Here is a 23,822-nt window from a genome sequence, read left to right as displayed (position 1 = left end):
GGACATTTAATTATTGGCATCCTGTAAGGGGTTAAATTATTTATTGTTAGCTTTAGGGGGTTCCCCATGTCAACATTTTCTACTGCTGCCCTCACTACTTTTCAGTTCATTTCACATATCCAAGTGTTAGTGTCACAGTTGGGACAAGCCCAAACAGATTGAAGGCATTCATTCCACAGTGGGGCAGCTTCAGTTACATCAAGTCTTAAATTCCAAATCATATAATTTTGAAGTTACTGCAATGGTGTTCAGCTTGCTTTTCAGATACAAACCAAGTTCTTACAAGGAAATGTCTAGCACCTTCAGAAGTTGGTAACATAATCATATGCAATCTTCAATGAACTATTCATCCCTATTTTAGTCTGGTGTTTGCCCTCTTATAGGTTTGCCCTTGCCGACAGCCTAGGCACACTTCTAGCCGCTTTATGATAGTCCTTAGAATGTAGGTTGTGTGTGTCACATTGCCTGACCAAGTATGACAGGCTGAGTATTCAGCCTGTATTTGCGGGAGGGTGAAAGGGTCGCATATAACCCAGATAGGGTACGGCCCAATGCCATGTCTGGCTCAATGTGCCCCTCCCAACCCTCCCCTTTACTTGGTTTCACCTTTGCCTTCTTATAAGTTTACCCTCTCCAGATGGCTAGGCACACCTCTTAGTGCATTATTATACTCCTTAGTATGTAGGTTGTGTGTGTCACGTTTTCCCTGTAGCCATGATCACAAACATATATTTATTTAAAATCTCAGGAGAAAACCTTCAATGGTGTGTGGAGATTTATAGGCCATTAACACTTTTCTAGGAAAAAAAATTAAAATAAAACTTTTCTCTCTTGATCACCATTAGAGTTCAGCAATATATAACTAACAGGATGACTTGAAACTAAAGAGGACAAGACAGAGAATGCACTGACTGTGAACTAGGCCTTTCTGCTAGACAGATGAGAGGAATTTTGGGGACCAGCAGCAGGAGCAAGGTTTTCTTCAAATTGTACGGCATCTCAACTGTCCCACGCAGCATGTGATGCTACTCCAGATTCCTTCGTAGAGACGTAGTTCCTATACTCATACCCTGGCCACGGCATACTTTGTTTTTGCAGAGAAGGCACAGTACCACATTTTCTGCATCTGGTAAGGTAAGGTTCTATAATGTCCTTCATGATTCTGTTACTATAAAGATAGTGGAGAATAATCATCTGTTTTGTGCTTGTGAAGTATATGGGAGCAATGATAAATGTTAGGCTTCACTTACTAGCATATGGACAACTAAAAATTTGAGATGACGTGTGAAGGGCAGAAACCTTTATATGTGTGAATAAAATTTTGATACATGTGATTGTACTGCTTCTCTAAGTCAAATCATGTGCACCCTCTTAAAGTCTGTCATTTGAATATAATAAGTTGAGTGCATAGTAGAGGCATTTTGATCAGTCAAAGAACCAAGAAGCATTTTTATGCCCACTTGTGTTAAAAACTCTGATCAGACCACACGTCTAATCATTTACATATCTGCCTAAGACATAACTGCATGCAGAGTTTTGCATCAGTCCGACATTTCTATCTAGGTGTACAATTTTTTTTTTTTTTTGTCAATGATTGTATAAAATATATAATGTATAAACTACAGTCATGTGCAAGCCGTGTATTATCATGCAGTGCAGTGCTATATTAATATGGTACCACCTGCTGTAATCTTCAGTACTTAGGAAAATGATTAATTCCCCTTAGACATATTCATGTTTTAGTATCTCACAACACTGAATCACAGTGGATTTAATTAGACTTTTTTTTAACACTGATCGATAGAAAAAGTCTCTTTAATGTCAGAGGGAAGACATTTCTACAAAGTGATCTACATTCATTACAATTATTAAACACAAAATAATTGGATGTAGGGTAATGAAATTATAACATTCCTACTTGGTCAGCATTTTCTCTTAATACACAGACACAAAAATTCCAGTGGAGACACATATGTGAGATTTCAATATACTGGCACTCTCCTAAGGAGTCTGTCATTGATCTTTTCATTGATGTTAATATTGCATGTGGATAAGGTTCCCTGTATAAGAGAAAGGAAGGATCCAAAGGAACTAACTGATAATATTCTTAAAGTTGTGGTCTGTTTCAGAAAACGCATATTAATATACCTTATTGGGTATTCAATACTCTCTATTAGGTATTCTGAGTTAAAAGAGGCCCTGTTTAGGAACCTCATCTCTTGACCAATGTGAAGAGCAGTTACAAAGTACATCTATTGTTCAAGAGGGCCTGATCTATCCTTAATTGTGTACTGTGTAATGATTCATTTCCCCAGTGGTGGCGCAGTGGAGAAAAATGTAGCAGTTCTTGTTAGATTTCGCCTCAGATTATAAATTGTTCTTTTGGGTCCCAGCAGTGGGATATGTTGTGATTAGCCCATTTTCAGAGGACCCTTCTAGCAAGTATGGATTGTCCAAAATTGAGAACCTTATAACATTATTTAAGTATTATTGAACATTCTTTTAAAATGGATAATTCCCTAATAATTATGGAGGACCCATTAAATTAATTACCGTAACTAAATGTACTCAGCATGTTTTGGGCCTTGCAAAAGTACAATAGATCTCCTTGCTGGCTGACTGATGTCCAAGTTCCTTTCTGCAATGTAAAAGGGTTTTTTGCCTTGCTCATCCAGTGGTATATGCTTTTGGGACCTCTCTCTTCAGAGCTCACACTTAATATATCTATGTCTGACCTTTAATGAATGTCTCTCTTTTACCTTATGTAAATAGACCACACCAGTCGCTGTGTAAAAGCAATCAGAAAGTAACACAATTTCGTTAGGCCATGTTCACATGACAGAATTTCCCAGAAAAATTCCACATGGACGTCCACACGGAATTTCGCAGTGGAGTCCACCGCCATGTTCCATGCAGACATTCCACCATGTGAACATAGCCTTAGAAGATTCTACATATCATGCAAATCACATAATGTAAAATGCAATCATTATGCAAATACAATCACCTTTGACTATAGTTATTAAACCCACATACACACACCACCTGACACATATGGATACAGTGCATATAAATCCTTGATACCCAGCACGCATACACACATAAAAACCCTTCCCTTTCTAAAGGTGATCCAAGGTTACATTTATAAAGGGGTCCATAGGATTAAGGGAGTGGGATTGGATTCCTATCAGTCTGTCGGCTAAGGTTCTTGTCAGTGGTGTTTTGTTTACTTGGTCTCCAGAAAGTAGTCAATGGTATTTTCTCTTCATGATCTTTTAGTGAATTGAGTGGTCTCATACCTTTTTCTCTAATCTCCTTTAGCATCTCGTTTTCTGGCTCTACTTCTTCTCCTCTTCCCCTTGCTATCGGGGTTCCCCAGGGATCGGTCCTGGATCCTCTACTCTTTTCACTCTACACATCCCCCATTGGAAAAACAATCAGTAGATTTGGTTTCCAGTACCACCTCTATGCTGATGACACCCAACTCTATACCTCTTCCTCCAACATCACCCCTGCACTCCTACAGAATACCAGTGACTGTCTCTCTGCCGTCTCAGACATCATGTCCTCTTTATATCTGAAACTAAATCTTTCTAAAACAGAACTTCTCGTTTTTTCTCCATCAACTGATACTGTGCCTAACCCTGACATTTCCATCTCGGTATGCGGTACTACCATAACTCTCGGGCAGCAGGCTCTCTGTCTTGGAGTTAAACTTGACTCTGATCTGTCTTTCACTCCCCATATTCAGTCCCTTTCACGTTCTTCTGAGTGTGGGAGAGAAAAACGGAGAGACCGACACAGGCGCCTTGTGCGTTACCACTAGACAGGAATAACAGATAAAAACAAACACAGTGAGCGGGCAGAAATTGCCCCTTAGGTAATGGCCGCTCACCTTGAGCGAATAAGGTATTCGCATATAACCCACACCGTGGGTGACAGAAGGATCGGAACTGCTGCTGAGCCTGGGTCCCAGGAAAGGAAGAGATCCGATCCTGATGGAAGTGGAGGCGGAGAAGGAAAATATGACCCTTACAGAGGCGCTGCTAGTTCCAGAGTAATGTAGAAGCCAACCAGAGGTATTGGTAAAACACCAGAGGGGTTTATTAGAGCATAAGAAGACAATGAAGTACACAGATGACGCGTTTCGGGGGAGCAACCCCCTTCCTCAGATCAGTGTACATGATACAGGTACAGATAGAGTTTAAATACACTAACAAATGGCGGCAAAAAGCAAAAAGGAGGCGGAGCCAAACAATGACATTACATCAGATACATAGAAACGATGTATAAAATAATAAAAGTATAATAATAAACATATTCATATAGGGTACATGGTATGTGTGAGCCCAGAACTACTACAAAATGTGAAAGATGAAGTTAATGTATTAAAGAAAAAAACGGCGATGGTACTGTTGACATCCGGTCTCCAGATGTCAACATCCTGCCGCTGCACAGCGGAGAATACTGACAACAAAGGAGCCGGCGTGAAGGACGCGTTGCCAAGGGGCGGAGGCATATGGTAGTGGCTAACCAATAGGACCCCGAAGATGATAGCACTGACGTGCCGAGCGCTGAATGTACACAGGGTAAGTTAGCGATCGTGCCCCGGTACTATCAGTGTAAGTGTGGAGAAGGATGCCGGCATCTATGTCAGGTCAGCGCTAAGTGCACATAGTGTGAACCTGCATCCCTGCCCAAATAGGGTCGGCACAGTGGGAAAATACATGATAGTGTGGACAGCCCTGACAACAGGTATCAGTATAGAGTGGGGAGAAGCATTATTACTGTAGTGATATGGTGAGGATGTAATATAATAATATTATAATAATACATTATAGTAAAATCAAGGGAAAAAAAGAGAATAAGATGGAATAAAAATAAAAATTGAAATAAAAATTAAATTAAAATTAAAAATTAAAAATAGGGGCCAGTGGGGAGATTAACCCAATAAATCACTGGACCCCTAGATGTAAAGGGCAGAGTATGAGTGTATATAACACTGGATGTAGGAGCCATGAAAATATATTGGAATGAATAGAAATATAAAAATATATAAATATAATTGAAATTTAAAATATAAAAATTATTCATCAAAAGGGGGATATAAACTGGGGATATACATATATATATACACATCCCCAGTTGCATGTGCTGAAATGCTAATAGATATACATGTATAACCATGAGAGGCACATGGGAAATATGGCCATCCATCAGTAGCATATGGGGGGGGGGGGGAGGAGGGGGGGGGGTAAAGTGGATGCATGGCCATATGTAGTAAAAATAGAACATAAATAGAACAATGTATATACATACATACTAACTTATACATGCACATATATATATATATATATATATATATATCACATACATGTACATATACATGGATAAAGTAACTACTAAATTGTGTGCAAAACACAGAAAAATACACTGATAAGGGATTAAAAACTACATTCAATCATCTCATTGAGACCACGCGGGACGACAGTGTTAAGGGTATGTATCCAAAAGTTCTCTCGCCTTCTAAGTGTCTCAAATCGTTGTGAGGTATCCTTGGCTATCTGCTCGATAAGAGTGGCCTGTATCAGATTAAAATTGCCAGAGTGGTGTTCGTTCATGTGTCGAGACACACTGTGTAGAGCAAACCCATGCACTGTATTGCTGCGATGTTTGTTAAGTCTCTCACGGAAGCAGCGAATAGTCCTCCCTACGTACTGTAGGCCACATGGACACTGGAGTAGATAGATGACATACTGTGATCCACAGTCCAGTCTGGTCTTAACAGAAAATGCAGTCTTGGTCAAATGGGAACTGAATTCTTTACGTCTGTGTGTAATATGGGAGCAGCATTTACACCTCGGGAGACCACACCTGTAGTTACCTGTGGTGGTCAGAAAATTGAGTGATGTATCATTAATACGTTTCGTCTTGAGTTTGCTGGGGGCCACCAGACTCTGAAGGGTGCGGCTTCTACAGAAAGTAAGTGGAGGTTTAGGAGGGAAAAGAGTGTTCAGGTAGGGGTCTTTGAGTAAGATAGCCCAATGTTTCATCAGCACTTTCCTAATGCTTCCATGTTACCGAGTATAAGTGGTGATGAAATTAGTGGACAGATCTTGAGTAGGTGCAGTAGAGTCACTTCTCGGGGCCAAGCAGTCTTTTTGGGAAAGGGCCGACACTTTCTTATAAGAGGAATGTATCAGGGGGGCAGGAAAACCCTTTCCCTTGAACTGGGCTTTCAGGATAGCGCTCTGGGCTTTGTAATCCTCCTCCCTAGCGCAATTTCTGTGTATCCTCTTAAATTGGCCATAGGGGATATTGCAAAGCCATTTCTTGTAGTGCGAGCTACTAAAATTAAGAAAACTATTACTATCCACCTGTTTGAAATATGTTTTGGTGTATAGTTTTTTGCCCTCATTGTGGGAGACAGTGACGTCGAGGAATTCAGCATGGTTGTTATAAATCGACTGGGTAAATTGTAGTGACCAGTCATTACTGTTAGTGTCAGTGAGAAAAGTATTTAGATCATCCTTGTTACCCTTCCAAACAAGGAAGATATCGTCAATGAATCGACGATAATATATACAATTGGAGAAAAGCGGATGTGGGTAGATGAATTTAGTTTCAAACAATCCTACAAACAGATTCGCAAAACTCGGGGCCACCCGGGACCCCCATGGCTGTACCAGTGTGTTGCAGGTAAATCTTGCCCAAAAATTCAAAATAGTTGTGCTGTAATATGTACCGAAGACCTTTGAGAATGAAGTTAATTTGAGCAGATGGCATATTGGAGTAGTTATGTAAGAAATGTGCAACGGCCATAGTGCCCAAGTCATGTTCTATCACCGTATACAGGGAGGTGATGTCCATGGTGACAAATAAGTATGCAGGGGACCATTCAACCTCAAGAATAGTATTGATGAAATTGGTAGTGTCTTTGAGATGGGATGCTAAGTTGGCAACATGTGGCTGCAAATGAAGATCAATATAGTGAGAAAAATTGGAGGAGATAGAATTGAAACCGGAAATGATGGGGCGACCAGGGGGATGTGTGGAATTTTTATGAATTTTGGGCAGATAATAGAACAACGGTGTGGCAGGTTCCTTAATAATGATGTAATCTTTTTCGGCTTTAGAAAGAACACCCTTGGTATAACCGTCGTTTATGAGATCCATGAATTTAGTCTGGAATTCCTTAGTGGGGTTGTAATGAATAGGTATATAGTATTTCAGGTCAGATAGCAGCCTATGTGATTCTAAGATGTAGTCATGTTTGTTGAGGATGACTATGGCCCCTCCCTTATCCGCTGGTCGGATAGTGATGGAATCATTAATGGAGAGGGATTTGATGGCTGCCCTCTCCCTGGATGTGAGGTTAGTGGGATACTTGGATGAACATTTGTCAGAAGTGAGTAAATCAAAATCAGATTGGACTAGTGCTGAGAACGTGTCAATAAAGCTCCCCTTAGCATGCTGAGGGTAAAAATTGGAGCGGGGACGTAATTCAGTGCGAATGGGTGGAGGGTCTAGGGAGGAAATATGGGTCTCAGATGGTTGTGATGTGTTAGTTCCTCCCAGATCCTTAATGGCAAAGAACCTTTTAATAGTAAAATTGCGTATGAAGCGGTTAAGATCTAGGAAGAGGTCAAAGGCACTGGTAGTAGCCGTGGGGCAGAAGGAGAGATCCTTTTTGAGGACTCTCTCTTCTACCTCTATCCAAGACATAGCAGCTCAGGTTAAATATCTTAACCGTATTTAGTTCGTTTTCTTTTTTATGTAGTTGGACCTTGGCTTCTTTCCTTTCCCTTGAGGCCCTTCCACCCCTGCTTCCCCTCTTTCTCCCTGTTTTCTTTTTGTGCCTAATGGAGGAGCCAGATGGATCTTTTCCAGGGGAGGGTGTTCGGGGTACTTCATTAGAGGTGGAGGGTTCTTGACCACGGCAGGGAGCCCTAAAAAAAACATAGTATTTTCGGTAAATGATGTATTAATGATACATCACTCAATTTTCTGACCACCACAGGTAACTACAGGTGTGGTCTCCCGAGGTGTAAATGCTGCTCCCATATTACACACAGACGTAAAGAATTCAGTTCCCATTTGACCAAGACTGTATTTCCTGTTAAGACCAGACTGGACTGTGGATCACAGTATGTCATCTATCTACTCCAGTGTCCATGTGGCCTACAGTACGTAGGGAGGACTATTCGCTGCTTCCGTGAGAGACTTATCAAACATCGCAGCAATACAGTGCATGGGTTTGCTCTACACAGTGTGTCTCGACACATGAACGAACACCACTCTGGCAATTTTAATCTGATACAGGCCACTCTTATCGAGCAGATAGCCAAGGATATCTCACAACGATTTGAGACACTTAGAAGGCGAGAGAACTTTTGGATACATACCCTTAACACTCTCGTCCGGCATGGTCTCAATGAGATGATTGAATGTAATTTTTAATCCCTTATCAGTGTATTTTTCTGTGTTTTGCACACAATTTAGTAGTTACTTTATCCATGTATATTTACATGTATGTGATATATATATATATATATATATATATATATATATATATATATATATTATATATATATGTGCATGTATAGGTTAGTATGTATGTATATACATTGTTCTATTTATGTTCTATTTTTACTACATATGGCCATGCATCCACTTTACCCCCCCCCTCCCCCCCCCCCCCCCCATATGCTACTGATGGATGGCCATATTTCCCATGTGCCTCTCATGGTTATACATGTATATCTATTAGCATTTCAGCACATGCAACTGGGGATGTATATATATATATATATATATATATATATATATATGTATATGTATATCCCCAGTTTATATCCCCCTTTTGATGAATAATTTTTATATTTTTAATTTCAATTATATTTATATATTTTTATATTTCTTTTCATTCCAATATATTTTCATGGCTCCTACATCCAGCACACTTGTTATATACACTCATACTCGGCCCTTTACATCTAGGGGTCCAGTGATTTATTGGGTTAATCTCCCCACTGGCCCCTATTTTAAATTTTTAATTTTTAATTTTAATTTAATTTTAAATTTTTATTTCAATTTTTATTTTTATGTGATATATATATATATATATATATATATATATATATATATATATGTGCATGTATAGGTTAGTATGTATGTATATACATTGTTCTATTTATGTTCTATTTTTACTACATATGGCCATGCATCCACTTTACCCCCCCCCCCCTCCTCCCCCCCATATGCTACTGATGAATGGCCATATTTCCCATGTGCCTATCATGGTTATACATGTATATCTATTAGCATTTCAGCACATGCAACTGGGGATGTGTATATATATATATATATGTATATCCCCAGTTTATATCCCCCTTTTGATGAATTATTTTTATATTTTTAATTTCAATTATATTTATATATTTTTATATTTTTATTCATTACAATATATTTTCATGGCTCCTACATCCAGCACACTTGTTATATACACTCATACTCTGCCCTTTACATCTAGGGGTCCAGTGATTTATTGGGTTAATCTCCCCACTGGCCCCTATTTTTAATTTTTAATTTTAATTTAATTTTAATTTCAATTTTTATTTTTTATTCCATCTTATTCTCTTTTTTTCCCTTGATTTTACTATATTGTATTATTATAATATTATTATATTACATCCTCACCATATCATTACAGTAATAATGCTTCTCCCCACTCTATACTGATACCTGTTGTCAGGGCTGTCCACACTATCATGTATTTTCCCACTGCGCTGACCCTATTTGCGCAGGGATGCAGGTTCACACTATGTGCACTTAGCGCTGACCTGACATAGATGCCGGCATCCTTCTCCACACTTACACTGATAGTACCGGGGCACGATCGCTCACTTACCCTGTGTACATTCAGTGCTCGGCACGTCAGTGCTATCATCTTCGGGGTCCTATTGGTTAGCCACTACCATATGCCTCCGCCCCTTGGCAACGCGTCCTACACGCCGGCTCCTTTGTTGTCAGTATTCTCCGCTGTGCAGCGGCAGGATGTTGACATCTGGAGACCGGATGTCAACAGTACCATCGCCGTTTTTTTCTTTAATACATTAACTTCATCTTTCACATTTTGTAGTAGTTCTGGGCTCACACATACCATGTACCCTATATGAATATGTTTATTATTATACTTTTATTATTTTATACATCGTTTCTATGTATCTGATGTAATGTCATTGTTTGGCTCCGCCTCCTTTTTGCTTTTTGCCGCCATTTGTTAGTGTATTTAAACTCTATCTGTACCTGTATCATGTACACTGATCTGAGGAAGGGGGTTGCTCCCCCGAAACGCGTCATCTGTGTACTTCATTGTCTTCTTATGCTCTAATAAACCACTCCGGTGTTTTACCAATACCTCTGGTTGGCTTCTACATTACTCTGGAACTAGCAGCGCCTCTGTAAGGGTCATATTTTCCTTCTCCGCCTCCACTTCCATCAGGATCGGATCTCTTCCTTTCCTGGGACCCAGGCTCAGCAGCAGTTCCGATCCTTCTGTCACCCACGGTGTGGGTTATATGCGAATACCTTATTCGCTCAAGGTGAGCGGCCATTACCTAAGGGGCAATTCCTGCCCGCTCACTGTGTTTGTTTTTATCTGTTATTCCTGTCTAGTGGTAACGCACAAGGCGCCTGTGTCGGTCTCTCCGTTTTTCTCTCCCACACTCAGGTATATTTTCCAGGCCACTCGCAGCAGTGTGCCAGTAAGGACCAAGGCGACGGTGCTATACCACCCCTTCACCAACATCACAACATGGATTTGAAGACTTCTAGATTGCATAAAAGAGCGGATCTGTTTAATACCCTGGTCTCCAATGGGAACTCATGTCCGGATCCACGCACCAACATGGATTTAAGAGAAGGTACCATCTCTCCTACTGACTTTGATACTATGAAATCCCTATTCTTCAGGTTGGAGAAATTATCATTTGAGGAAACTCAACACCAGCTGGATGGTGCCTTTCTCAATACTTATTTGACTGAGAACATTATACCTAGAGGTCTTAGATTGTGCCCTATTCCATCCTTCACCAATGGCAAAGTCTTTTGCAACAAATGGGAAAATGCACTTAAATTTTGTTCTAACACCCTCCTTGAGTTACTAGTTGAAAAGCGGAACACTCTGGTGGATGACATCTCTGACAAAATTGATGTATGCATTAACAACTTATTGGAATATCGTCACATTCCAGAATACCATCAGTGGCGCTCCTCCCTGGATATCAAGGTACACAAATTTGAAAGAGATATCATAGTAAAAAAAAAACAACAAACTGACCAGGGACCAGACAGACTACCATACTGACAACATTAAATTTTGGCTTAAACCAGCATCCAATGTGGAGCGGTCACGGCCAGCACATGACAATCAGCTACACAAGCATGATACTTACCATAGGGGTCCCCCCCGTGATACTCACAGTTTTAGAGGTCCTGCCCATAAGAATCATCCATCCATGGCTCGGACACCACATTTCCAATCCACCAGAACTTTCAATTCCAAACCTCATTCTACATCCAAGATACATACTCACAACATTCCTACCACATAAACTGTTGCTCCTACTGATGTAGCCCCGAGGCACCAACATACTGAGCCAAGGGGTCTCACATCCACTGCAGCCCCGACCCATGGAGCCCCGAGACACCAACACATTGTGCCTAGGGACATCACCCATACTGATGGCACCCATTCTATTGGCACTTTTTGCTCTCCTTCCACGCATCACCATTCTTTAACAGTCCATAATGCTGCATCTCCTTCCACACATCATCATATTCTTACAGTCCCTATGACTGAATCCGCGACCAGTCTTAGACTCACTCCAAGCTCAGTCACTCTGTCTCCTTGGCATCTTAATCATGAACAGGCCCACATTTCTTCACAGATAGCTACAGTACCACCTACTCAGGATATCATGACACAAGATCTCCTGGAACTCATGAACCATATCTCTGAGCAGAAGCCACCTCTTCCATCAGGCCGCTTTAACTCAGAAGCTGACACCATCCTGGAGGATTCTCTCCAAGATAATCCAGGGCCTACCTCTCCCTATAGACGCCTGTCAGTCCACCAATTCTTCACCCCTGTCAGCACGACACATTCTAGTGAACATATGAGACTCACCACATCACCAGTATCAGATACATCATTTACCGAAAATACTACGTTTTTTTTAGGGCTCCCTGCCGTGGTCAAGATCCCTCCACCTCTAATGAAGTACCCCGAACACCCTCCCCTGGAAAAGATCCATCTGGCCCCTCCATTAGGCACAAAAAGAAAACAGGGAGAAAGAGGGGAAGCAGGGGCGGAAGGGCCTCAAGGGAAAGGAAAGAAGCCAAGGTCCAACTACATAAAAAAGAAAACAAACTAAATACGGTTAAGATATTTAACCTCAGCTGCTATGTCTTGGAAGAGTTAGAAGAGAGAGTCCTCAAAAAGGGTCTCTCCTTCTGCCCCACGGCTACTACCAGTGCCTTTGACCTCTTCCTAGATCTTAACCGCTTCATACGCAAACTTACTATTAAAAGGTTCTTTGCCATTAAGGATCTGGGAGGAACTAACACATCACAACCATCTGAGACCCATATTTCCTCCCTAGACCCTCCACCCATTCACACTGAATTACGTCCCCGCTCCAATTTTTACCCTCAGCATGCTAAGGGGAGCTTTATTGACACGTTCTCAGCACTAGTCCAATCTGATTTTGATTTACTCACTTCTGACAAATGTTCATCCAAGTATCCCACTAACCTCACATCCAGGGAGAGGGCAGCCATCAAATCCCTCTCCAGTAATGATTCCATCACTATCCGACCAGCGGATAAGAGAGGGGCCATAGTCATCCTCAACAAACATGACTACATCTTAGAATCACATAGGCTGCTATCTGATCTGAAATACTATAGAACTATTCGTTACAACCCCACTAAGGAATTCCAGACTAAATTCATGGATCTCATAAACGACGGTTATACCAAGGGTGTTCTTTCTAAAGCCGAAAAAGATTACATCATTATTAAGGAACCTGCCACACCGTTGTTCTATTATCTGCCCAAAATTCATAAAAATTCCACACATCCCCCTGGTCGCCCCATCATTTCCGGTATCAATTCTATCTCCTCCAATCTTTCTCACTATATTGATCTTCATTTGCAGCCACATGTTGCCAACTTTGCATCCCATCTCAAAGACACTACCAATTTCATCAATACTATTCTTGAGGTTGAATGGTCCCCTGAATACTTATTTGTCACCATGGACATCACCTCCCTGTATACGGTGATAGAACATGACTTGGGCACTATGGCCGTTGCACATTTCTTACATAACTACTCCAATATGCCATCTGCTCAAATTAACTTCATTCTCAAAGGTCTTCGGTACATATTACAGCACAACTATTTTGAATTTTTGGGCAAGATTTACCTGCAACACACTGGTACAGCCATGGGGTCCCGGGTGGCCCCGAGTTTTGCGAATCTGTTTGTAGGATTGTTTGAAACTAAATTCATCTACCCACATCCGCTTTTCTCCAATTGTATATATTATCGTCGATTCATTGACGATATCTTCCTTGTTTGGAAGGGTAACAAGGATGATCTAAATACTTTTCTCACTGACATTAACAGTAATGACTGGTCACTACAATTTACCCAGTCGATTTATAACAACCATGCTGAATTCCTCGACGTCACTGTCTCCCACAATGAGGGCAAAAAACTATACACCAAAACATATTTCAAACAGGTGGATAGTAATACTTTTCTTAATTTTAGTAGCTCGCACTACAAGAAATGGCTTTGCAATATCCCCTATGGCCAATTTAAGAGGATACGCAGAAATTGCACTAGGGAGGAGGATTACAAAGCACAGAGCGCTATCCTGAAAGCCCGGTTCAAGGGAAAGGGTTTTCCTGCCCCCCTGATACATTCCTCTTATAAGAAAGTGTCGGCCCATTCACAAAAAGACTGCTTGGCCCCGAGAAGTGACTCTACTGCACCTACTCAAGATCTGTCCACTAATTTCATCACCACTTATAGTCGGTAACATGGAAGCATTAGGAAAGTGCTGATGAAACATTGGGCTATCTTACTCAAAGACCCCTACCTGAACACTCTTTTCCCTCCTAAACCTCCACTTACTTTCTGTAGAAGCCGCACCCTTCAGAGTCTGGTGGCCCCCAGCAAACTCAAGACGAAACGTATTAATGATACATCACTCAATTTTCTGACCACCACAGGTAACTACAGGTGTGGTCTCCCGAGGTGTAAATGCTGCTCCCATATTACACACAGACGTAAAGAATTCAGTTCCCATTTGACCAAGACTGTATTTCCTGTTAAGACCAGACTGGACTGTGGATCACAGTATGTCATCTATCTACTCCAGTGTCCATGTGGCCTACAGTACGTAGGGAGGACTATTCGCTGCTTCCGTGAGAGACTTAACAAACATCGCAGCAATACAGTGCATGGGTTTGCTCTACACAGTGTGTCTCGACACATGAACGAACACCACTCTGGCAATTTTAATCTGATACAGGCCACTCTTCTCGAGCAGATAGCCAAGGATATCTCACAATGATTTGAGACACTTAGAAGGCGAGAGAACTTTTGGATACATACCCTTAACACTCTCGTCCTGCATGGTCTCAATGAGATGATTGAATGTAATTTTTAATCCCTTATCAGTGTATTTTTCTGTGTTTTGCACACAATTTAGTAGTTACTTTATCCATGTATATGTACATGTATGTGATATATATATATATATATATATATATATATGTGCATGTATAGGTTAGTATGTATGTATATACATTGTTCTATTTAAGTTCTATTTTTACTACATATGGCCATGCATCCACTTTACCCCCCCCCTCCTCCCCCCCCATATGCTACTGATGGATGGCCATATTTCCCATGTGCCTCTCATGGTTATACATGTATATCTATTAGCATTTCAGCACATGCAACTGGGGATGTGTATATATATATATATATATATATATATATATATATATATACAGCAACAGAAGAATGCAGCAGCACACTGCCAGCACAAGGATATAGGTGCAACATGAATATGCAGTTAAAACATGGAGAGCTATACAGCTATGGTGTAATAGATGCAAATGTGAAACTATGAAATAGTGAGGCACTTAGCTCGCAAATTTGTCTCCGCCGGCGGTCAAATAGCTTGGACCGTCCCACCGCGATAAGGTAGCCTCCTGGGACGGAACCTACACTGTGAATATGCCTCTGTGTGAACAGTTCAGTAAGCATGGCAGGATCTGGAACATCCAAGCCACCTTATATACACACCTGATAGAGGTGGGTGGGGTGCAAGGCCAACATGGAGGTAGCCACTCCCCCGTATGTGCAATACAGACAAAGAATAAGTCAGCCAGCACTTTAGTTGATACCAAACTATTATATGGACCTGGCCTACAGGTGCACGCTACTAGGCTAGATATACAGCAACAGAAGAATGCAGCAGTACACTGCCAGCACAAGGATATAGGTGCAACATGAATATGCAGTTAAAACATGGAGAGCTATACAGCTATGGTGTAATAGATGCAAATGTGAAACTATGAAATAGTGAGGCACTTAGCTCGCAAATTTGTCTCCGCCGGCGGTCAAATAGCTTGGACCGTCCCACCGCGATAAGGTAGCCTCCTGGGACGGACCCTACACTGTGAATATGCCTCTGTGTGAACAGTTCAGTAAGCATGGCAGGATCTGGAACATCCAAGCCACCTTATATACACACCTGATAGAGGTGGGTGGGGTGCAAGGCCAACATGGAGGTAGCCACTCCCCCGTATGTGCAATACAGACAAAGAATAAGTCAGCCAGCACTTTAGTTGATACCAAACTATTATATGGACCTGGCCTACAGGTGCACGCTACTAGGCTAGATATACAGCAACAGAAGAATGCAGCAGCACACTGCCAGCACTGGGATATAGGTGCAACATGAATATGCAGTTAAAACATGGAGAGCTATACAGCTATGGTGTAATAGATGCAAATGTGAAACTATGAAATAGTGAGGCACTTAGCTCGCAAATTTGTCTCCGCCGGCGGTCAAATAGCTTGGACCGTCCCACCGCGATAAGGTAGCCTCCTGGGACGGACCCTACACTGTGAATATGCCTCTGTGTGAACAGTTCAGTAAGCATGGCAGGATCTGGAACATCCAAGCCACCTTATATACACACCTGATAGAGGTGGGTGGGGTGCAAGGCCAACATGGAGGTAGCCACTCCCCCGTATGTGCAATACAGACAAAGAATAAGTCAGCCAGCACTTTAGTTGATACCAAACTATTATATGGACCTGGCCTACAGGTGCACGCTACTAGGCTAGATATACAGCAACAGAAGAATGCAGCAGCACACTGCCAGCACAAGGATATAGGTGCAACATGAATATGCAGTTAAAACATGGAGAGCTATACAGCTATGGTGTAATAGATGCAAATGTGAAACTATGAAATAGTGAGGCACTTAGCTCGCAAATTTGTCTCCGCCGGCGGTCAAATAGCTTGGACCGTCCCACCGCGATAAGGTAGCCTCCTGGGACGGACCCTACACTGTGAATATGCCTCTGTGTGAACAGTTCAGTAAGCATGGCAGGATCTGGAACATCCAAGCCACCTTATATACACACCTGATAGAGGTGGGTGGGGGGCAAGGCCAACATGGAGGTAGCCACTCCCCCGTATGTGCAATACAGACAAAGAATAAGTCAGCCAGCACTTTAGTTGATACCAAACTATTATATGGACCTGGCCTACAGGTGCATGCTACTAGGCTAGATATACAGCAACAGAAGAATGCAGCAGCACACTGCCAGCACAAGGATATAGGTGCAACATGGATATGCAGTTAAAACATGGAGAGCTATACAGCTATGGTGTAATAGATGCAAATGTGAAACTATGAAATAGTGAGGCACTTAGCTCGCAAATTTGTCTCCGCCGGCGGTCAAATAGCTTGGACCGTCCCACCGCGATAAGGTAGCCTCCTGGGACGGACCCTAAACTGTGAATATGCCTCTGTGTGAACAGTTCAGTAAGCATGGCAGGATCTGGAACATCCAAGCCACCTTATATACACACCTGATAGAGGTGGGTGGGGTGCAAGGCCAACATGGAGGTAGCCACTCCCCCGTATGTGCAATACAGACAAAGAATAAGTCAGCCAGCACTTTAGTTGATACCAAACTATTATATGGACCTGGCCTACAGGTGCACGCTACTAGGCTAGATATACAGCAACAGAAGAATGCAGCAGCACACTGCCAGCACAAGGATATAGGTGCAACATGAATATGCAGTTAAAACATGGAGAGCTATACAGCTATGGTGTAATAGATGCAAATGTGAAACTATGAAATAGTGAGGCACTTAGCTCGCAAATTTGTCTCCGCCGGCGGTCAAATAGCTTGGACCGTCCCACCGCGATAAGGTAGCCTCCTGGGACGGACCCTACACTGTGAAAATGCCTCTGTGTGAACAGTTCAGTAAGCATGGCAGGATCTGGAACATCCAAGCCACCTTATATACACACCTGATAGAGGTGGGTGGGGTGCAAGGCCAACATGGAGGTAGCCACTCCCCCGTATGTGCAATACAGACAAAGAATAAGTCAGCCAGCACTTTAGTTGATACCAAACTATTATATGGACCTGGCCTACAGGTGCATGCTACTAGGGTAGATATACAGCAACAGAAGAATGCAGCAGCACACTGCCAGCACAAGGATATAGGTGCAACATGGATATGCAGTTAAAACATGGAGAGCTATACAGCTATGGTGTAATAGATGCAAATGTGAAACTATGAAATAGTGAGGCACTTAGCTCACAAATTTGTCTCCGCCGGCGGTCAAATAGCTTGGACCGTCCCACCGCGATAAGGTAGCCTCCTGGGACGGACCCTACACTGTGAATATGCCTCTGTGTGAACAGTTCAGTAAGCATGGCAGGATCTGGAACATCCAAGCCACCTTATATACACACCTGATAGAGGTGGGTGGTGTGCAAGGCCAACATGGAGGTAGCCACTCCCCCATATGTGCAATACAGACAAAGAATAAGTCAGCCAGCACTTTAGTTGATACCAAACTATTATATGGACCTGGCTTACAGGTGCACGCTACTAGGCTAGATATACAGCAACAGAAGAATGCAGCAGCACACTGCCAGCACAAGGATATAGGTGCAACATGAATATGCAGTTAAAACATGGAGAGCTATACAGCTATGGTGTAATAGATGCAAATGTGAAACTATGAAATAGTGAGGCACTTAGCTCGCAAATTTGTCTCCGCCGGCGGTCAAATAGCTTGGACCGTCCCACCGCGATAAGGTAGCCTCCTGGGACGCACCATACACTGTGAATATGCCTCTGTGTGAACAGTTCAGTAAGCATGGCAGGATCTGGAACATCCAAGCCACCTTATATACACACCTGATAGAGGTGGGTGGGGTGCAAGGCCAACATGGAGGTAGCCACTCCCCCGTATGTGCAATACAGACAAAGAATAAGTCAGCCAGCACTTTAGTTGATACCAAACTATTATATGGACCTGGCCTACAGGTGCACGCTACTAGGCTAGATATACAGCAACAAAAGAATGCAGCAGCACACTGCCAGCACAAGGATATAGGTGCAACATGAATATGCAGTTAAAACATGGAGAGCTATACAGCTATGGTTTAATAGATGCAAATGTGAAACTATGAAATAGTGAGGCACTTAGCTCGCAAATTTGTCTCCGCCGGCGGTCAAATAGCTTGGACCGTCCCACCGCGATAAGGTAGCCTCCTGGGACGGACCCTACACTGTGAATATGCCTCTGTGTGAACAGTTCAGTAAGCATGGCAGGATCTGGAACATCCAAGCCACCTTATATACACACCTGATAGAGGTGGGTGGGGTGCAAGGCCAACATGGAGGTAGCCACTCCCCCGTATGTGCAATACAGACAAAGAATAAGTCAGCCAGCACTTTAGTTGATACCAAACTATTATATGGACCTGGCCTACAGGTGCACGCTACTAGGCTAGATATACAGCAACAGAAGAATGCAGCAGCACACTGCCAGCACAAGGATATAGGTGCAACATGAATATGCAGTTAAAACATGGAGAGCTATACAGCTATGGTGTAATAGATGCAAATGTGAAACTATGAAATAGTGAGGCACTTAGCTCGCAAATTTGTCTCCGCCGGCGGTCAAATAGCTTGGACCGTCCCACCGCGATAAGGTAGCCTCCTGGGACGGACCCTACACTGTGAATATGCCTCTGTGTGAACAGTTCAGTAAGCATGGCAGAATCTGGAACATCCAAGCCACCTTATATACACACCTGATAGAGGTGGGTGGGGTGCAAGGCCAACATGGAGGTAGCCACTACCCCGTATGTGCAATACAGACAAAGAATAAGTCAGCCAGCACTTTAGTTGATACCAAACTATTATATGGACCTGGCCTACAGGTGCACGCTTCTAGGCTAGATATACAGCAACAGAAGAATGCAGCAGCACACTGCCAGCACAAGGATATAGGTGCAACATGAATATGCAGTTAAAACATAGAGAGCTATACAGCTATGGTGTAATAGATGCAAATGTGAAACTATGAAATAGTGAGGCACTTAGCTCGCAAATTTGTCTCCGCCGGCGGTCAAATAGCTTGGACCGTCCCACCGCGATAAGGTAGCCTCCTGGGACAGACCCTACACTGTGAATATGCCTCTATGTGAACAGTTCAGTAAGCATGGCAGGATCTGGAACATCCAAGCCACCTTATATACACACCTGATAGAGTGAACATATGAGACTCACCACATCACCAGTATTGTTACGCCTAGCGCTCCGGGTCCCCGCTCCTCCCCGGAGCGCTCACGGCGTCTCTCTCCCTGCAGCTCCCTGGTCAGTCCCGCTGACCGGGAGCGATGCACTGACATGGCCGTCGGGGATGCGATTCGCACAGCGGGACGCGCCCGCTCGCGAATCGCATCCCAGGTCACTTACCCGTCCCGGGTCCCTCCTGTCATGTGCTGGCGCGCGCGGCTCCGCTCTCTAGGGCGCGCGCGCGCGCCAGCTCTCTGAGACTTAAAGGGCCAGTGCACCAATGATTGGTGCCTGGCCCAATTAGCTTAATTGGCTTCCATCTGCTCCCAGACTATATCTGCTCACTGCCCCTGCACTCCCTTGCCGGATCTTGTTGCCTCGTGCCAGTGAAAGCGTTTAGTGTTGTCCAAGCCTGTGTTACCTGATCTCCTGCTATCCATCTTGACTACGAACCTTGCCGCCTGCCCCGACCTTCTGCTACGTCTGACCTTGCCTCTGCCTATTCCTTCTGTCCCACGCCTTCTCAGCAGTCAGCGAGGTTGAGCCGTTGCTAGTGGATACGACCTGGTTGCTACTGCCGCAGCAAGACCATCCCGCTTTGCGGCGGGCTCTGGTGAACACCAGTAGCCTCTTAGAACCGGTCCACCAGCACGGTCCACACCAATCCCTCGCTGACACAGAGGATCCACTACCTGTAAGCCGAATCGTGACAAGTATCAGATACATCATTTACCGAAAATACTACGTTTTTTTTAGGGCTCCCTGCCGTGGTCAAGAACCCTCCACCTCTAATGAAGTACCCCGAACACCCTCCCCTGGAAAAGATCCATCTGGCCCCTCCATTAGGCACAAAAAGAAAACAGGGAGAAAGAGGGGAAGCAGGGGCGGAAGGGCCTCAAGGGAAAGGAAAGAAGCCAAGGTCCAACTACATAAAAAAGAAAACGAACTAAATACGGTTAAGATATTTAACCTCAGCTGCTATGTCTTGGAAGAGGTAGAAGAGAGAGTCCTCAAAAAGGGTCTCTCCTTCTGCCCCACGGCTACTACCAGTGCCTTTGACCTCTTCCTAGATCTTAACCGCTTCATACGCAAACTTACTATTAAAAGGTTCTTTGCCATTAAGGATCTGGGGGGAACTAACACATCACAACCATCTGAGACCCATATTTCCTCCCTAGACCCTCCACCCATTCACACTGAATTACGTCCCCGCTCCAATTTTTACCCTCAGCATGCTAAGGGGAGCTTTATTGACACGTTCTCAGCACTAGTCCAATCTGATTTTGATTTACTCACTTCTGACAAATGTTCATCCAAGTATCCCACTAACCTCACATCCAGGGAGAGGGCAGCCATCAAATCCCTCTCCAGTAATGATTCCATCACTATCCGACCAGCGGATAAGGGAGGGGCCATAGTCATCCTCAACAAACATGACTACATCTTAGAATCACATAGGCTGCTATCTGACCTGAAATACTATAGACCTATTCATTACAACCCCACTAAGGAATTCCAGACTAAATTCATGGATCTCATAAACGACGGTTATACCAAGGGTGTTCTTTCTAAAGCCGAAAAAGATTACATCATTATTAAGGAACCTGCCACACCGTTGTTCTATTATCTGCCCAAAATTCATAAAAATTCCACACATCCCCCTCTTCGCCCCATCATTTCCGGTATCAATTCTATCTCCTCCAATCTTTCTCACTATATTGATCTTCATTTGCAGCCACATGTTGCCAACTTAGCATCCCATCTCAAAGACACTACCAATTTCATCAATACTATTCTTGAGGTTGAATGGTCCCCTGAATACTTATTTGTCACCATGGACATCACCTCCCTGTATACGGTGATAGAACATGACTTGGGCACTATGGCCGTTGCACATTTCTTACATAACTACTCCAATATGCCATCTGCTCAAATTGACTTCATTCTCAAAGGTCTTCGGTACATATTACAGCACAACTATTTTGAATTTTTGGGCAAGATTTACCTGCAACACACTGGTACAGCCATGGGGTCCCGGGTGGCCCCGAGTTTTGCGAATCTGTTTGTAGGATTGTTTGAAACTAAATTCATCTACCCACATCCGCTTTTCTCCAATTGTATATATTATCGTCGATTCATTGACGATATCTTCCTTGTTTGGAAGGGTAACAAGGATGATCTAAATACTTTTCTCACTGACACTAACAGTAATGACTGGTCACTACAATTTACCCAGTCGATTTATAACAACCATGCTGAATTCCTCGACGTCACTGTCTCCCACAATGAGGGCAAAAAACTATACACCAAAACATATTTCAAACAGGTGGATAGTAATAGTTTTCTTAATTTTAGTAGCTCGCACTACAAAAAATGGCTTTGCAATATCCCCTATGGCCAATTTAAGAGGATACGCAGAAATTGCACTAGGGAGGAGGATTACAAAGCCCAGAGCGCTATCCTGAAAGCCCGGTTCAAGGGAAAGGGTTTTCCTGCCCCCCTGATACATTCCTCTTATAAGAAAGTGTCGGCCCTTTCACAAAAAGACTGCTTGGCCCCGAGAAGTGACTCTACTGCACCTACTCAAGATCTGTCCACTTATTTCATCACCACTTATACTCGGTAACATGGAAGCATTAGAAAAGTGCTGATGAAACATTGGGCTATCCTACTCAAAGACCCCTACCTGAACACTCTTTTCCCTCCTAAACCTCCACTTACTTTCCGTAGAAGCCGCACCCTTCAGAGTCTGGTGGCCCCCAGCAAACTCAAGACGAAACGTATTAATGATACATCACTCAATTTTCTGACCACCACAGGTAACTACAGGTGTGGTCTCCCGAGGTGTAAATGCTGCTCCCACATTACACACAGACGTAAAGAATTCAGTTCCCATTTGACCAAGACTGTATTTCCTGTTAAGACCAGACTGGACTGTGGATCACAGTATGTCATCTATCTACTCCAGTGTCCATGTGGCCTACAGTACGTAGGGAGGACTATTCGCTGCTTCCGTGAGAGACTTAACAAACATCGCAGCAATACAGTGCATGGGTTTGCTCTACACAGTGTGTCTCGACACATGAACGAACACCACTCTGGCAATTTTAATCTGATACAGGCCACTCTTATCGAGCAGATAGCCAAGGATATCTCACAACGATTTGAGACACTTAGAAGGCGAGAGAACTTTTGGATACATACCCTTAACACTCTCGTCCTGCATGGTCTCAATGAGATGATTGAATGTAATTTTTAATCCCTTATCAGTGTATTTTTCTGTGTTTTGCACACAATTTAGTAGTTACTTTATCCATGTATATGTACATGTATGTGATATATATATATATATATATATATATATATATATATATATATGTGCATGTATAGGTTAGTATGTATGTATATACATTGTTCTATTTATGTTCTATTTTTACTACATATGGCCATGCATCCACTTTACCCCCCCCCCTCCCCCCCCCCCCCCATATGCTACTGATGGATGGCCATATTTCCCATGTGCCTCTCATGGTTATACATGTATATCTATTAGCATTTCAGCACATGCAACTGGGGATGTATATATATATATATATATATATATATATATATATATATATATATATATGTATATGTATATCCCCAGTTTATATCCCCCTTTTGATGAATAATTTTTATATTTTTAATTTCAATTATATTTATATATTTTTATATTTCTTTTCATTCCAATATATTTTCATGGCTCCTACATCCAGCACACTTGTTATATACACTCATACTCGGCCCTTTACATCTAGGGGTCCAGTGATTTATTGGGTTAATCTCCCCACTGGCCCCTATTTTAAATTTTTAATTTTTAATTTTAATTTAATTTTAAATTTTTATT

The 23,822-nt window shown here is 42.7% G+C and overlaps 1 long non-coding RNA gene across 1 annotated transcript in view; it reads left to right on the top strand.

Moving 5' to 3' along the window:
* The window catches only part of LOC130294090 (uncharacterized), a 141,158-nt gene that overhangs the window by 5,414 nt on the left and 111,922 nt on the right, over positions 1-23,822 (top strand). The window contains exon 2 of the long non-coding RNA XR_008848378.1: positions 846-1,134. This is a non-coding gene — a long non-coding RNA (uncharacterized LOC130294090). The remainder of the gene's footprint in view (positions 1-845; positions 1,135-23,822) is intronic.

The sequence above is a fragment of the Hyla sarda genome, chromosome 10 (assembly GCF_029499605.1).
Source record: "Hyla sarda isolate aHylSar1 chromosome 10, aHylSar1.hap1, whole genome shotgun sequence".
NCBI classification, from domain to species: Eukaryota; Metazoa; Chordata; class Amphibia; order Anura; family Hylidae; genus Hyla; species Hyla sarda.
Note: the sequence above shows the minus strand (reverse complement) of the source record. Positions and strands in the feature narration are given on the sequence as shown.